General features: G+C 35.1%; 1 long non-coding RNA gene across 1 annotated transcript; it reads right to left on the bottom strand.

Moving 5' to 3' along the window:
* Positions 1–8,081: 8,081 nt before the first annotated feature.
* On the bottom strand, positions 8,082–14,998 carry LOC121219903 (uncharacterized). The gene is made up of 5 exons (XR_005916962.1): positions 14,870–14,998; positions 14,679–14,749; positions 14,461–14,536; positions 8,224–8,367; positions 8,082–8,138 (listed from the first exon to the last, which is right to left on the bottom strand). It is a non-coding gene; the product is annotated as an uncharacterized lncRNA (long non-coding RNA).
* Between the last annotated feature and the right edge of the window lie 4,132 nt (positions 14,999–19,130).

The raw sequence follows: 19,130 nt of genomic DNA, 5'->3' as shown, positions 1-19,130 counted from the left end.
AAGCATAACAATGACATAAAAAAAGCAATTTACCAAAAAAAGCTGTTTTTTTTCAAAATTTACCTAAATGGGCCGATTTTTTAATTATTTACCGGAATGGATCATTTTCCGAGAAATCGCGCCCACGTCAGGGTAAATGACGCGATTTCCTTCCACGTCAGCAGATCGCGCTGACGTGGACGCGACCTTCTCCGCGCGTGAACAGTACCCCCAACGGTCAAAAAAAATATAAATACCCCCCACCCCTTTATTTTTTTTCACAAACAAATCCTATCTAATTTTTCCTCTCTAATCCTCTCAATTTCCTTCCAAAATTCTCTCAATTTCCTTCCAAAATTCTCTCAAACTCATATTTAATTTTAATTTCCTTCCAAAATTCTCTCAAATCCATTTTTAAAATAATTATATTTTTTATATTTTTTTAAAATAATTTTAAATTTTTTTATATTTTCATCAATGGCCGGATCATTGACTCGTCTTGATAGCAATCACATATCGGTGGAGCAAATGAAAATGGTAAGTATTAAATTTAATTTGTAATTATTATTTAAGATTTTTTTATTTATGTATTTTTAGATAATTATTAATTTATTGTTTGTTATAAAAGTCTAAAGATCGGGTATTGGAATGCCATATCCGGAATATGCATGCTCATCCATCACCGTTAGTAGAGAACTACCTACGGGAAGCGGGTTTTTGGCACGTGGCGACGGTAGGCCGGGGATTCAAGTTGGACCCGAAACTGATTAGTGCGTTGATCGAAAGGTGGAGACCCGAGACGCACACATTTCATCTTTCATGTGGAGAGTGCACTATCACTCTAGAAGATGTCAGCATGCATTTGGGATTACCGGTGGAAGGGCACCCAGTCACCGGGTCTGCCCAATCTAGCAATTGGGAGGCGGTGTGCTATGAGCTTTTGGGCGCTATTCCGGAAAAAATGGATGGAGGTAAGGTCGAGATGGGCTGGTTACGTCCACCTTCCTCGAGCCGAATGTAAATTCAACCGAAATCGAAAGAATTCGATATGCTCGATCATACATTCTTCAAATAATTGGAGGTTATCTGATGCCAGACACGTCATGGAGCCGTGTACATCTAAGGTGGCTGCTAAAACTCGTTGATTTTAGAGGAGCCAGTGAATTTAGTTGGGGGTCTGCCGTCTTGGCAACATTATATCGGGAGATGTGCGGGGCGACGCGACCGAGGAGAGCAAACATCGGAGGTTGTCTTTCACTACTGCAATCATGGGCACGGTTTCGCTTTCCATTTCTACGTCCTCGAGTGAACCACCCATATACATTCCCACTTGTAACGAGGTAAATTTTATATTACATTTTTGAATTATTATGTAGATTTATACAATAAAAGTATGCTAAAAATTTATTTAATTAGGTGGAACCATCCGGCAAGTTTTCGTGGATTACCGTCTGAACTTGAAGATATACAGCTTCTATTAGACTAACGGTCGGAAGCAGAAGTAAGTATTATTGTAAATAGATATTTCCATACATTTGCTAGTCGATTGATATTTAGTATTTAGTATTTAGTATTATGTATATAACTAATATTTCTATCATGTTCATATAGTTTTAATGGACACCATACGAAGATCCGGCAATTCGGGCAGTAATCCCGAAAGAGTTTTTACAAAATCCGAATGCTTGGCACGTGAAAGTGGTGTTGATCAACTATGCAACCGTGGAGCCCCACCAGACAGACAGAGTGCTAAGACAGTTTGGATGTTGACAACCGATTCCTGCGGACCCTGAGGAGTTTGACGAGCACCACAAAATCGACCTTCGGCAATTAGGTACGGATTGGACTAGATACTGGTCCGAGTACATGGAAATGTGGGAAAATCGGCATGAATATCTACCTACTCGGAAAGCAATCGTCGTTTCGGAGTTAGCGTGTGTTCCATAATACATGCCATGGTTTAGGATCCATGACAAGCCGTATTTACTTACGCCAAAGGAGAGGCAACGGCAATTACGTCTCGGAAGGGAAAGGCGCGGGCCTCTAAATCCAAGAGGAGAAGACTTCGAAGGCAGCCCCTCAACGAGGCCCAGACAGTCACCCGGCGCATCATCAGCGGGCATGCAATCACCGGCCACAACGAGAGCACCGACGCAGTCACCTGACGCAGCAATTCAACAGATGATACCCACGCAACCGTCTTTCCCTATGATGCGAGGTATGTTTCCTAGCCCTTATATGTACCCTAACCCTTACATGTATCCTTTTCCAAATACTATGGCAGGTTGGAGCCAAATGTCCGGTTCAGCTCTATTTCCTGTTATGCCGAGCGGACCGTCGATATCTAGGCCAGCAGCGCAGGAGGGATCAACTATGCATTCGGGGAGCTCTCCTTTTTCCCAATCGCTAGCAACGTATAGCTTTCAAACACTGTCGTCGTTCATGATGCAAACACCTCCACATACACTATTCTTTGAAGGTGGATCATCGTCCCAAGTCCGACAACCAGATGCGGAACCGGAAGAACCACAACCACCACCGGTGGAAGGACCACAATCACCACCAGAGGAAGAATAACCGTCGCCAGAAGCTAGAGGAATGAGGAATCCAGAGCGCAATCGTTGACGACCGCCATGTGGAACCGAATCCCCCGGTCATAGACATTGATTGCCGTATTTAATTTTATTATTTGATGTAATAAAATAGAAGTTTATTTGATGTAATATGCATAGAAATTTTTTAAGAAAATTTTGATATTATTTGATATAATAAAATAAAAACCCTAATTTAATTGAAAACCCTAACCTAACACTAACCTAAATTAATTTAAAGACCTAATCTAACATAAATTAACTAAAAACCCTAACCTAACCCTAACCTAAATTAACTAAAACCCTAATCTAACCTAAATTAATTAAAAACCCTAATCTAACCTAAATTAACTAAAAACCCTAATCTAACCCTAACCTAAATTAACTAAAAACCCTAATCTAACCCTAACCTAAATTAACTAAAAACCCTAATCTAACGCTACACCAAAACAGGTCTTTAGCGGCATTTTTTTAGGCCTTTAGCAGCGCTTTTTAATGCCACTAAAGGTATTTGCGGCGCTTCCAGAATCACCGCAAAAAAGGCCGCTAACGAAAACGTCGCAAACGTTTGCAGCGTTTACAAACAAAAACGCCGCTAAAGAACATGGTCTTTAGCGGCGCTTAGAAAAAAAACGCCTCTAAAGACCATGTTCTTTAGCGGTGCTTAGAAAAAAACGCCACTAAAGACAATGTTCTTAGCGGCGCTTAGAAAAAAACGCCTCTAAAGACCATGTTCTTTAGCGGTGCTTAGAAAAAAACGCCACTAAAGACAATGTTCTTTAGCGACGCTTAGAAAAAAACGCCGCTAAAGACCATGTTCTTTAGCGGCGCTTTTTTCTAAGCGCCGCTAAAGAACATGAAAAATAGTGGCGTTTTTTTTAAAACCCCGCTAAAGAACATGTTCTTTAGCGGCGCTTTTATACAAAAACACCACTAATTTTGGGATTTTTTATATTAAATTTTTCATATTTTCAGCCCTCCTATAGCAACAAATCAAAAGCAACCAGATTTAAACCAGCCAAAAGTAATAAATTTATATAATATTTCAAATTAAAAGAATAAAATAATATTAATATCAATAAATAAAAGTGAATTCATAGTATTTTTGCAAAAATGTTAAATGTTAAAATGATAAAAATATTTATGTCATACACTATGAAGGCGGAAGTTGCGACTGAAACATCTTCATCACAGCCTGAAGCTGTTGCTGGAGTTCTTCGTACTTTTTGGCCTGCTCTGCTTCTCTAGTTGCAGCTTCTGCTTCCCTCGCTGCCGCATCTGCTTTAAGTTGTAGCTAGAGTTCTTCATATTTCCTTTGAACCTCAACTGTGGTCGCTTGCATTTCAGCCATCTGGTCTTTCAACCTCTGAACTTCAGCTTGAGCCTGACTCCCCAAAGCCATGTATTGGTGGGAGCTGGATCCAAAATATTGGGTTGGGCTAACAAAAGATCCTTGAAATCGAACCCGACCATACCTTTCAGGACCCAAAACTTCAGTAATAATCCGGTTATCAATGTCTTCAATATGAACAGAACTATCACTAGAAGCAATCGCTTCGTACTCCGCCTTTTTATCCTTTAGTTTTTCCTAATAAATAAATCACATAGTTAGGAACGTAATATTAAAAAACATATGCAACATAACAATAGTTGCATTACAAGCAATGAATCAGACCATTAGAAAATAAACACTAAAAATAACTAAAATAAGTCAAATCTTATTAAGTAAACGTACCATTATTTCACCAGCTTCAGGAGTCATGGGAGATCCATCTTTCTTCCTATGTGTAATTTCAAAAAGTTGAAGGCATCCAACTTTTTGACCGGACGACAGTTCCTACAATATGGTAGTATAAATATTATTTAACAGAAAGTTATACATATTCGACAATATTAAAAAAATTAAAAATACCTCTGCCTGAGCTACACATGCAAAACTTCTCGACCCGGCTGTGTTGTAACAGCCCAATTTTCAGTAGTGTCAGAATAGTGATTTGAGATCACTAAAATCGATGAAAAAGTTAGAAAAATTTATTAATTAATAATTATAAGTTAAGTGTGATTTTAGAAATATTTTTGAATTAGTGAATTTTGTGATTTAAAAGAAATTATTAGGTAAATTGGGTCGAAAACGAGGTATCGAGACCTCGATATTATAAACTGAGCCGTAAATATTTTTATAAATATTTACGGAGTGTCAATAGGATAATATTAAAGTTTCGTTAAGAAATTTTAACGTTTCGATAGTTAATTATGAAAAAGGATTAAATTGCAATAGGGATAAAAGTTTAATTATAGATTAAAGAAAAGTTAAAAGGACCAAATAGGAAATTATGCCTTTTTCCAAAGTTGAGGCGGCATAAGTATAAAAATCTGAGATTTTTATGTGTTAAAAAAATATTATTATATTATAGTAATGATTATGTTTTTATATTATATTATTATTAATATATTATATTATATTATATATATACATAAAACAAAAGAAAGAATAGAAAAAAGAAAGAAAAGAAACAGAATAGAAAAGACGAAACAGAGAAAGAAACAGAGAGCAAAACGGGCAGAGAAGGAAGGAAAGAAAGAAAGAAAGAAAGAAAGAAAATAGGGAAAATAGGGGTTTTGAAGCTTGAAGTTTAATTTGGTAAGTCAAATTAGCCCTTTCCTCTTAATTATAATATTTTAAAAGCTTTAAAACAAAGTTTTGATAGAATTAAGTTGATATTTTGTAAGTTCATAGGTTTTCAAAGTATAGTTTATGTTGAATAAATTGTTGAATTAGGGATTTAATTGAATGAGTTTTAAGTTAGAATTAATAAAGGGATTAAATCGCAAAAGAAACTATAAGTTTTATGTTTTAGGGACTGAAGTGGGGGAAATTCGGAATTAGGAAAATATGCTGAAATTTTGATAGTTAAATTTAAGTTTGGATGAAATTTGAATAGAAATAGAGTGTGAATTAAATTAGAAAAGTAAATAAATTTAGTTAGGATTAAATTGAGAATAAGGAAGAAATTGAATAGAAACTCAATTATTTATTATAAGTAGTGCTGAAATTAATAGTATAAATTATTATTTTCATAGCTAACAAAGAACCCGAGGCATCGGCATCAAAAGGAAAGGAGAAAGTTATCGAGGACTAAAACGGGAGAATTACGGTTTGTATTACTATAATTCAAGTTATTTATTATTAAATGCTAAATTTTAATTTATGAGTTTAGTAAATGAAATGTGAGGTAAGTATTAATATTAGTATTAGTATTATTATTATTGGGAGTCATATTGAATAGTTGATATGAATTAATATTTGGATTGTTTGTTGATTGAAAGAGGGAAGTGAATTTGAATCAAATTGTGAATGGTATTAAACTGTATAGAAATGTATTGAGTTGTGAAAATGTGTGAATTGTGGATTAATTATTGATTGAAAGGTGGAAAATGATTGAATTGAAAATGTGAGAAATTGTGATTGAATTGAGATTACATGTGATTTAAATACCCTATTAACTAGTCGGGCTGAGTCGGATATAGTTGGCATGCCATAGGATTGGAAGAGTTCAGGGAATACTTCGACCTCGAGTCGATGAGACACTGGGTGTCATACTGTTACTTCGGATAGATTCGATGAGGTACTGGGTACCAACTTACTTCGGCTTTGCCGATGAGACACTGGGTGTCAATTATTGCTTCGAACTATCCGATGAGGCACTGGGTGCCATACTGGTGTGTTTGGTTGGATCCGTGTATCCGCCAAAGTCCGAGTTTTGTTAATAGGGTAATTAATGAAATGATAAACCGAACGACTTGATCGAATGAGCTACTAAAATGAAATGAAAAAGTTGAATCGTGAATTGAAATGTGAAATGAGATTGAGAAATGAACCTAAGGTTCATGATATGTTCAAAGTCAAATTGTGGATATGTGATATTGATTGATAGATTGCTATTGTTGAAATATTGAATTAAAATTTGTATATAAGATTTATGCATTACATATTTATTATTGTTATAATTTGAATTATAGTAATACCACTGAGTATGAATTACTCAGCGTACGGTTGTTTCCGTGCGCAGGTCGATAGAAGTCAAAGGTCCCGGTTCAGCATCCAGATTAATCCCGACTTCAACAAAACTTGGTGATGTATTCTTCCTTTGGTAAATGTGGCATGTACATAGGTTGTGCATAAATGTCATTATGTTTTAATATAAATGGTTAGTTAAGATTATGTTTTGGTGTTATATATGTGTAAATGGTAACTAATTCAAAGAAGCAGTTTCTTTGACAGCAGCAGTGACGTGAATGTGAAAAATCACCATAAATATTAGAAATGGAATTAGAGAGTGAATGATATATAGAATTAAAGCTTATCAAGTCTAATTTTATAGGAAAGAAACGTTGTAGGAAAAAGAATTTTATATTCTGAGATATTAGAGTTTTAGTGAGACGGGGTCAAAACTGTTTTTGGAGTCCCCTGTTCTGAGTTTAGAAAATCATTAAAAATGGTAAAAATATAGTTATGAGTTGCAGTTTATATGTATAGAATCCTTATTGAGTCTATTTTCTGTAGAAACAAGTAATAACTTCATATGACAATCCTACAATGAGAAATTTTATTTTTAGTGACAAGAGGTCAGGGCAGTCAATTGGTGAAACAGGGCATACTTTAACTAATAAACTGTACTAATTGGCTGGACCAAAAATTATGAAATTTTTATGGTAGGAAGATATACGAGTCTAGTTTCAGGAAAAATTTACGGAATTAAATTTTGAGTCCCGTAGCTCGAATTATAAGTAATTTAGTAACTGCTACACAATTGGATAGATTTGCTGTAAATTGTTTGATACGTTCGGTAATGCCTCGTAACCCTGTTCCGGCGACGGTTCGGGGTTAAGGGGTGTTACATGTGTGGGTGAATTTTTGTTTCTGCCTGCTGCTTTTTCCAACTTGTTCACGATCCTACGTTATGAAGTTTTTAGTACGTAAATAGAAAATACTATAAACTAAAATAATTACAATAGTTTGGAAGTACGTCATACCTCGCCTTTCTGCGAATGCCAAAATCTAACCGCATCTTCCCATTGGTACCTCAACATACCCGGCGGGACATTTTGCAATTTCTCATCTAGGATTGTTCTTGTTTTATAATAATTTTTCTTCAAAGTACTTTTATTATCTCTCCATCTTTTTTCCAATGCCTTCTTTACGTAAGCATCGGAGACCTCTGAAGCAAACCTCGCCTACAAAAAACAAAAAACACAAGTTAATAAAGTAAATATAAATGAAACAATTTCCCAAGCATTACAGATGACATTAACATTTTGTTACCTTAATATTATCGAGGGCTTGGTTTTTGTTGCTATCGGGCATTTCACGCCATGACTCGTAGTTGATAGGCAACATATTCGGATTTTGTGCTAAAATGCCCATGTATCCTGCTAAAAGTCGAGCTTCTGATCCAACAGGCTGACCAAAACTGTTTCGTCCAACTTTGACACGCTCGACTGGATCTAACTCGTACAACTCTCTAAGTAGCGTACGTCTTCGACCTCTGCGCGTCTCACCATTTTCAGCTACAAATGGTATATTATAATATAAGAATTTGAAAAATAAATCAACTATAATAGAAACACACATGTAAATTAAACGTAAAATTACTTTGAACTTCTGTAGGATCCTCAGATGTAATCGGAACATTCGAAGATCCAATTGTTGTCTGCTGTTCAGTACTATTTGTCTCTGTCGAGTTAGGCTCATTCCTCGTAATGCTTCCCCTTAGAATTTTTCTTCTAGGCATTTTATCTGCAATACACATAAAATAGTTGACAACTTAATAACTAATTACAAAAATATCAGCACATATAAAACAGTTGAAATATATAATAAGACCAAGATTTAAATGATAATATATTACATATAAATAAACAATCGTAAAATCTTACTACATCATTATTCGTAAATATCTTCATCGGTATCCTGACGAACCCATTGAAAGTGTGCACTAGTACTAGGGATATTGTCGTTTAAGTTTTGTTCTGGAAAGGGCAAAGTTTCTGATCTGTCATCGATGTTATCTCTACTTCCACTGCCCATGTCAAACAAGTCTCTAGGGATGTTACGGAGTACAACGTACCAACCCTCATCAGTTGGATCTTTGAGTAAAAAACTTGTTTGACTTGAGATGAGAATACATACGGCTCATCTATCAGTTGTTGTCCTGTGTGAATCAATCGGTCAAAATTCACCATTGTAAAACCAAATTGGTCTTGCTTAATTCCACGAGCTGTATTAACATCGGCCCAATCACCTCGAAATAAGACAACTTTCCATTTGCCGTAGTAATCCAACTCAATTATGTCAGTAAGATGTCTGAAATATTCCACATTTCCCTCGACAGGATTATTGTCCCAAGCACTAGCATAACTTGTAATTGCAGAATTAACAACTATTCCACAATTTGCGTTCTCCTCAACCTCTCGCGATATTTTGTATGAAATCTGAATCCGTTGATAAGGAACGCACTATATCTTTTAACCACTCGATTTGGACCTTGGGAGAGCTATTTAACTTCGTCGTTTACGTTCTTTCCACTCCAAACCTATTGAACGGAAAGTAAACTGAGTAATTAAAAATGTTATGAGAAAACATTATTATTTGTAAGAGGAAGCTCCAACTGCATACCGTTTGGCTTAACCATTCATAAAAAGATTCTGTAAACATCTTATTGATATCTCGATGTGTTCTTCGGGAGCGCGAACGAGATCTCAATATTTGTTTGTACTCACTATTTTAAAAAAATGTTTACCTTGTTAGAAGATAAACAGTTATTATTTTGATAAATATTTACCAAAGTTGTAGAACTTACTTCCGTAAAGATTCCAATGATTCGTGGTGAAACAGAACATATCGATGTGCTTGTACCCACGATAAATGATCTAATTCTGCAATTTCACATTTGCAGATTGGTTCTCCAAAACTTTGGAACAAATAAGTATCGGCTAAGTTATAGTCCGTGAGTCCAGCATTCCTATTTGGTCTGTTCAACCTTGTTTCGACATCTTCCAAATATCTTGAGCAGAAGGTCATACATTCCTCTGCCAAGTAGCCTTCAGCAATCGATCCTTCTGGATATCGCTTGTTGCGGTAGTAAGACTTTAATTTGGATAGGAACCTAAACACAATATACAACATTTCTTAATTATTGAAACTAAAGGCATAGAGGTGAATGAAGGAAAATTTTAAAAATTTTAATTAACACCTTTCTATGGGATACATCCATCGATAGAAAACGGGTCCGCCAAGAATTGCTTCGTGCGGGAGATGGATTATCAAGTGAACCATAATGGTGAAGAAGGAAGGTGGGAAGATTTTCTCCATGTTGCATAAAGTCAAAACGGCTCGATCTTGTACCTTCTGAAGTTCTTGAACATCCAAAACTTTGCCACAAATGGCTTTCATTATGTTGGATAGTTCAATTATACAAGACGTCACCTTCTTGGACATACAACATCGTAGAGCCACTGGCAGTAAATCTTGCATCAAGATGTGATAGTCATGTGATTTCAGCGAATATAATCTTCAATCTTTAACACTAACACATCGAGATATATTTGATGCATACGCATCTGGAGCCTTCATATCCTTCAACACCGTGCAGAACATTTCTTTCTCCGTCTTGGACATTGAAAAAATAGAAGGTGACAACCGATATTTCCCATTCGGGAGTGGATTGGGATGAAGATCAGGTTGGATTCCCATTTGAACTAAATCAAGTCGACTCTGAAGATTGTCTTTTGATTTTCCGTCGACATTCAAAATTGTACCCACAATGTTCTTGCAGACATTTTTCTCAATGTGCATAACATCAAGATTGTGCCGTAAAATGTGATGCTCCCAATAAGGCAACTCGAAAAAAATACTTCTTTTTTTCCACAAGTCCGCCTCATTAGGATCGTCCTCTTCATCAGAGTCATCATCAGCTTCATCATTTGATCTTCTATTTCTTTGCGTGTTTGTTGGTTGGTTCATCTTCCCATAAATGAAATTCATATCTTCCAACATGCCCAAGATTTCAGAGCCACTGGTCTGCGAATGAGCTTTCCTAAACTCTTCAGTACCATCAAATACAGAACTTTGAAATCTAAATCTATGTTTTTCAGGTAACCACCGACGATGCCCCATGTAAGAGAACTTCTTCCCATTGTACAACCATTGCGAACATGTTTGTGCAGCACAACAAGGACACACATAACGACCCTTGGTACTCTAACCAGATAAATTGGCATAAGCAGGAAAGTCATTAACGGTCCACATCAAAGCTGCACGTAGATTAAAGTTCTCTTTTTTCAGTACATCGTATGTCTCGACACCAGCCCACAATTGTTTTAACTCTTCAATAAGTGGCTGTAAATAAATGTCGATATCATTCCTGGGCCCTTTCTCTCCAGGGATAATCATAGATAAGATAAGGGAAGATTGCTTCATACAAATCCACGGAGGTAGATTGTAAGAAACAAGCACTACTGGTCAAGTACTGTACGCAGTGCTCAAGATCTTAAATGGATTAAATCCATCAGATGCTAGCCCAAGCCTCACACTCCTAGGATCGCTTGCAAAGCTTGGAAATTTATTGTCAAATGATTTCCAAGCTAAAGAATCTGCCGGATGCCTTAATAATCCATCATCCGTTCGTCCATCATAGTGCCACATCATAGACTCCACTGTCTTCGACGACATGAAAAGCCTTTGAAGCCTCGGTATCAGCGGAAAATATCGTAAAATCTTGACTGGCTTCTTTCTTGACTGTGCATCATTTTCATCGTCGTTCCCACCTTTTGCGTTTTGACTTATCCAATGGGAGTGGCCGCATACATGATAGCAATGTTGATTTCTCCGATCGCCCCAATACAACATGCAGTCGTTTGGGCAACTATGGATTTTGTTGTACCCAATGCATAAATCTTTTATCAATTTCTTCATATCTTTGCATGACTGAGGGATTTTTGCAAAAGGAAACATTTCTCTCAAGAACTCTAACAGCATTGTCAAATAGTTTCCGGTCCAGCCTCCCAAACATTTTAATTGAAAAAGATGAACACAGAAAGATATTTTTGAATATTTTGATCCCTCATACAGTTCGTCGTTCATGTCATTAAGTAGCGCGTAGAACTTCACCGCTTCTTCGTTCGGCTCTTCATGACGTACACTACTTCCCGGTTCGGTAAAAGCATTTCTCCTAATATTACAATCATCAGAAGCCACAAAGTTCGCTGGGAACGACTGAACACCATGATTGTGCATATTAAATGTATCCCGCAACATACCTTCCATGTCATCCCCTCTATCAGACTGGTGGTAAGTAGTACTGTCATAAGATACATCCATCCTTGAAGAGGAAGTACTAGGCGGGCATTCTCCATGAAAAAGCCATTGTTTATAACCCCGAACAAACCCATCAACAATTAGATGCTCGTATACAACTTCACGATAATGTCAGTTTATGTTGACACACTTCTTACACGGGCAAAGAATCATGTTCTCCTGGCTTGCATATTGAAATGCAAAATTTAGAAAAGTCTGAACTCCATTTCGATAACCGTCGCTTACCCTTGACAAATTCATCCAAGACCGGTCCATTTCTTATTTCTTGATGTCTGATTTGCACCAGAAATTACAAGGGTAAGTTGTTTAGTGGTAACTACAAATGAGTTTTTTTAAATATATATCATATGATATATACATTTTAATTGAATAATTTGTGATATGATATATTTTTATGTATCATGTAAGTTATGTAAGTTATTTAATTTATGTAAGATATGTAAGTTATTTAGTTTATGTAAGTTATTTAATTTATGCAAGTTTATGTAAGTTATGTAAGTCCACGGAATTTATGTCAATTATTTAAGTTATTTAATTTATGTAAGTTATGTAAGTAATTTAATTTATGCAAGTTTATGTAAGTTATTTAATTTATGTAAGATATGTAAGTTATTTAATTTATGCAAGTTTATGTAAGTTATGTAAGTCCACGGAATTTATGTCAATTATTTAAGTTATTTAATTTATGTAAGTTATGTAAGTAATTTAATTTATGCAAGTTTATGTAAGTTATGTAAGTTATTTAATTTATGTAAGTTATGTAAGTTATTTAATTTATGTAAGTTATGTAAGTTATTTAGTTTATGTAAGTTATGTAAGTTATTTAGTTTATGTAAGTTATTTAATTTATGCAAGTTTATGTAAGTTATGTAAGTCCATAGAATTTATGTCAATTATTTAAGTTATTTAATTTATGTAAGTTATGTAAATTATTTAATTTATGCAAGAATTTATGTAAGTTATGTAAGTTATTTAATTTATGTAAGCTATATAACTTAATACACATATATTTTATTTCTTCCAAATTTAGAACACTTATTTAGAAAACGAAGTAAATTTAATACTAATAAATTTTAATACAAATAAATTTAGAAAACTTATTTAGAAAACTTATAAATTTAGAAAACTTATATAGATATTAAAACAATATTTACAATTATTTTGAAAACTTACAAATTTTATAGTAATAAGTTTTAAATATAGGTTATATACCCATACCATATATGGGGTGATATATTAAAAATATTGGTTTTAATAGATATTAAATTATCATTTACAAATCTTTTTTAATTTTAAAATGTTACTATTACAAAAAATGAAATATATGTTAAAATGCCCATATTAATGTATGTAATATATAAAAAGAATATAAATTTAAATATTTACGATATAATATTCGCGGTCCAATATTTTAATATTTACGATATAGTATTGCAGAACGAAATATATTGCGTTTTTGGCACGATTGATTTCTAGGAAACAAACAAAGAGTATATATATGACTAGCAACAAAATGATACATGATAAATTAATACTTTTGTGATACTATAATGTAAGACCAGCAACAAAATCGTAATATAAATAAATACAGTATTATGAAATCATAATATAGAAATTGGAAGATATAACCATCAAATATTCACATTATAAACAAATATCTACGTAAGTCCGAGCAAATAATTTAGATGATCCCAAAATTGAAACGTGAACAATAAAGAAATATATTTTGGGCCTTCTATGACATGATATTCCGCACTTTTGGGTCTAAATTTGTTCCACTAGGAAATGGTGAGCCTAAAAGTTCAGTCCAAAAAAGCCCATTAATTGGTTATACTTTTAAAGGAAATAGATGACTGTAGAGGATACCCATCATTTGAGTACATTTATAATTGCAGGTCCATTTTGAACTTTCTTCACGTATTGAGTTTAATGGTCATAAATAGATAAAATGTGGATGCAAATTGGAACCCTGGGAATAGAGGCAATCGGAAGAAAAAAAGAAATACTAACAAAAGAAATGGGGAAGTTCTAAAACATTGAAATAATTTTTGGCTTTCACAAGTTGTCTCACTTGGACCATCTTTACCAATTACGGATATAGCGAGCTATTAGACAGTCACACAATCTCTCTTATCATTTTCATGAATCATGATTATACAACGAGGAATACATGCATATATATTTTTAAATTATTCACCATCATCTAAATTATTTGCATTTCAACCTATGCATTTCAAACATATTCAATATCAGCAGAAAAGGAAAACAATTCTCGGTTGCTTCTAAACAAACATTGCTGACTTTAATGGGCTTATTCTGTAATTACAACAGAAAACATGACTTTGAAGGGTAAATACTACTATAATTGCAGCTTTTGACATACAAAGTTAAGAACAGCTAGCTGCTGCTATCAACTTAGGCATTCATGTTTCATTGTCCTTAACTGCAATTAGATTGAAGACCCAGAAAACATCTAACATACCGAATAATGCAAGAAATAGATAACGAACTTACCTTAACTGTAATGAACAGCAGACGACTTCACTCGTAGAAAATAAGAGCAACAATTGGAATGCCCAAGTTGAATGGCCTACAGATAGCAACAGAAGCAACACAGAATTTAAAGAGAAAGGAAATTTGTGCGAGCATTAGAGAAAGAAAAAGTCAAACAGAAAAATGAATAGCCATATACGTATTCAACGAATAAATTAGGGATTTGGAAAGATTTTTACCAGTCAGCCCAGACGAGAAGTAATATTCGATCGAAAAGAGGGGAAATCGTCGTTGAAGGGGTGAATGGTCTCTGGATTTTAAAGAGAAAGGAAAAACAAAGCGGGCATTACAGAAAGAAAAAATCGAACATAAAAATGAACAGCCACATACGGAGTCAACGGAGAAATTAGGGATTTCGAAAGTTTTTTACCAGTCAGCCCAGACGAGAACCGATATTCAACCGAGAAGAGGGGAAATCGCCGTTAAAAAGGTGAAAGGTCTAGGGATTTGCAGGAGAGAAGAAAGATGGAGGGAGAGTCGGGGCGGGGGAGAATTAGAATTGGAACAACAGACACTATTAAGTAAAACGACGAAGTTTAAATTCCAATTTTTGTGGCGCTAATTAAAAAACGCCACTAATTGCATAACATTTGCGGCGTTTATCAAAAAACGCCAGAAAAACCCTAAATTCCTGAAGAAAAACTGTGCCGTTTTGAAAGAATTTAATAGTTACTAGTGGCGTTTTGGTAAAAACGCCGCTATTGCCTACATACTGTGGCGCTTTATATAAAAACGCCACTAATCTTCCCATCTTTTTACAATTTTAAATTTAATTTTTACATAATTCATATCAATTTTAAATACCTAATTTTTGTAGATCTAAGTAATATAAATTTTAATATAATAAAATTAATATTATGTTTTGATCAATTATATAATAAATGATTTAATATGTAAATTTAAAAAACACTAATTATTCTAAACCCTAAACTCTCAATACCTTTAACCAAAAAACCTTAAACCACTTACTCTGAAACCCTAAACCCTTTAACACTTAAACCTTAAACCTTAGCCCCAACCCCTAAACCCCAATCTCTGAACCTATAATCCATAGTCCACAAACCTTAAAACAAGCCCTTATACCTTAACCCCTAAACCTCTATCCCTTAATCTCCAACCTCTAAACCTTAAACTCAAACCATTAAACCAAGTACCCTTAACCCTTCACCCTTCACCCTTGTTCCCTAAACCCTATACCGTAAACATGAACTGACAACCCTAACACATTGAGACCCTTAACCTTAAACCCCAACACTTGAACCACAAATCGTACACAAACCATAATCTTTAAGCCCTAAGCCCGTAAACCCTAAACATTGACTCCTAAAACATAAACTATAAATCCTAAACCCCTAACCCTTAACCCTTAACCATTAACCCGTAACACTTATACATTAAACCCCAACCCTTAAACCATAGCCCGTAAATCGTAATCCCTAAACCTCTAACTTATATCTATTAGGAAATCCTAAATCACAAGACGTAAACTATAAACCCTAAACTCCTAACCCTTGAAATCAAACCCTTAAACAATAAACCATTTCCTTACACCTCTAATGCCTCTAATGCTTAACAAAAAAAGAGGTTGTGTTGCTCAATTTTTGCGGCGTTTCCAAATAAGCGCCGCTAATATCCATATACCTCAACAGAAAACGACGTCATTTTGCTTAACTTTTTAGCAAAGCGAAGGAATAAAACGCTGACGTTTTAATCAACATCTATAGGTCAAGCCGAAACGATACGTTTTGGTCAAAACATTTGCGGCGTTTTCTTGTACACGCCGCTAATGGCGCTATATCTCAAGACAAAACGTTACGTATCGGTTTAAAACGATGCGTTTTAGTTAAGATTTATTCGCGGCGCTTTGTATAATGCGCCGCTAATTATGTACTTTAGCGGCATTTTACTATAGCGCCACTAATTCTAAAATACCTCAACCAAAAACGACGCGTTTTGGTTAAGTTTTTTTTGCGGCGCTTTGAATAATGCGCCGCTAATTGTGTTCCTTAGTGGCGTTTTTACTTAAGCACCACTAATTCTAAAATACATCAACCCAGAACGATGCGTTTTAGTTAAGATTTTTTGTGTCGCTTTGTATGATGCGATGCTAATGGTGTGCTTTAGCGGCGTTTTTACTTAAGCGCCACTAATTCTAAAATACATCAACCCAGAACGATGCGTTTTGGTTAAGATTTTTTGCGGCGCTTTGTATGATGCGCCGCTAATGGTCTACTTTAGCGGCGTTTTTACTTAAACGCCACTAATTCTAAAATACCTCAACCTAGAACGATGCGTTTTGGTTATGATTTTTTGCGGCGCTCTGTCTAATGCGCCGCTAATGATGTGTTTTAGCGGCATTTATCCATAAGCGCCACTAATTCTAATATACCTCAACCTAAAACGATGCGTTTTGGTTAAGATTTTTGCTGCGCTTTGTATGATGCGCCGCTAATGGTGTGCTTTAGTGGTGTGTTGCCTTAAGCGCCACTAATTCTAAAATACCTCAACCCAGAACGATGCGTTTTGGTTAAGATTTTTGCGGCGCTTTGTATAATGCGCCGCTAATGGTGTGCTTTAGCGGCGTTTGTCGAAGGTCGCAGCTAATGCTGGATTTTTAGCGGCGTTTGTTGTTAAAACGCCACAAAAAATGCCGCTAAAACCCTATCCTGGAATAGTGTAACCTAAATTAATTAAAAACCCTAATCTAACCTAAATTAACTAAAAACCCTAACCTAAATTAACTAAAAACCCTAATCTAACCTAAATTAATTAAAAACCCTAATCTAACCTAAATTGATTTAAAACCCTAATCTAACCTAAATTAATTTAAAACCCTAACCCTAACCTAAATTAATTAAAAACCCTAACCTAACCTAAATTAACTAAAAACCCTAATCTAACCTAAATTAATTTAAAACCCTAATCTAACCTAAATTAATTTAAAACCCTAATCTAACCTAAATTATTTAAAACCCTAACCCTAACCTAAATTAATTAAAAAACCTAATCTAACCTAAATTAACTAAAAACCCTAACCTAACCCTAACCTAAATTAATTAAAAACCCTAATCTAACCTAAATTAACTAAAAACCTTAAACCTAAATTAATTAAAAACCCTAAACCTAACCTAAATTAATTAAAAACCCAAAACCAACCTAAATTTTTTTGGCTTAATAATTTTACATATTTTTTTGGCTTAATAATTTTACATATTTTGAACACTTTAATAACCATTAACACAATTTTTGGACTTAATAATTTGAGATTATTTGATAAAATTTTCTAACCATTAAGAAAATTGTTTTGGCTTAATAATTTTACATAATGTTAGATCTGGTAAAATGTTTTGACTGGTACTAACAATTAAGAAATTAAACTAATTTGATAATTTTACTAACAATTTATACAATTATCAATTAATAATTGAAGAAAATATTTTTTTTTCTAAAATTACATTCAACTATTGCGATTAGGGCATGATCGACTTGTATGGCCTGGGTTCCTACACCATCTGCACAACTTCTGCTGACTGGATGTTTATCGGATATCCATATTGTTTCGTATTCTAGTGGAGCAAGGTCGACCTTTTGGTTTGCGACGCAATTCTCTATCCGGTAACAGCTTAAAAGGAGCAAGAGATACGGGCGGCCACTTACGTTCATCTAGGACCTGTGGGAAAAACATGTCTCCAAATGTTGTACATGTTTTCTAGTTTGTACACTTCGTCCATATAACTCATTGGATCCAGACGAAGTTTCTGGCAAGCTGCAATAACATGAGTACATGGATAACAAAGTGCATCAAACTTCCCACAGCCACAAGTCCTGTTTCGCAAGTGTACACGATACTGCCCGCCAATAATACCTTGGTGCGGTCTGTCAAACTCCGTCACGCGAAACCATAAATTGTCTCGATCGTGACACACTGTGTGCATGATGTTTGCCCTCGCATTCACCTTGTTAATTTCTTGAACCACCTTACTGCACCATACATGGCCACCATGCATTTGGCCAGCATAAGTTGCTGCTCGCTTTGGAAATAGCGCCGCCAAACGGAAATATGTCTCTCGCACAACCGGTGTTATCAGTAGATGGCGCATTCCTTTAAGAACAGAATTTATGCATTCAGCCAGGTTCGACGTCATATGGCCATATCGTAGGCCTCCATCGTTTGCTTGTGTCCACTGTTCGAAACGTATGTTACAGAGGTAGTCCGCCCCCTCTCTATTTTGGGATCGTAAAATTGCCAACATCTCCTGAAAACGATCTTTATTTATTTCATACCCTGCCAATTGGAATATAATAGTGAATATTTTATACCACTTCTACCAATAAAACTAATTCAAATTGACAAACGAAATAATACAGTTATAAACTAATACCTATGTTGATAACTTGTCGTCGTTCACTCTTGGATGGATATTGCCTGTAGTAGTTCGAAGCAATGTGTCTTAGGCAATATTTATGGTGTGTGCGCTGCCACAAGCTTCCCTCTTGATCAAATGCAGCTAGTATACCGGTGCCCCGATCTGAAATAACACAGATATCAGGTTGGGGGCAGACATGCCTCCTTAATCTAGAGAGAAAGAAATCCCAGTCATCAGATGACTCCCCCGGTGTTATTGCAAATG

Source organism: Gossypium hirsutum, chromosome D08, assembly GCF_007990345.1.
Source record: "Gossypium hirsutum isolate 1008001.06 chromosome D08, Gossypium_hirsutum_v2.1, whole genome shotgun sequence".
In the NCBI taxonomy this organism is placed as follows: domain Eukaryota; kingdom Viridiplantae; phylum Streptophyta; class Magnoliopsida; order Malvales; family Malvaceae; genus Gossypium; species Gossypium hirsutum.
Note: the sequence above shows the minus strand (reverse complement) of the source record. Positions and strands in the feature narration are given on the sequence as shown.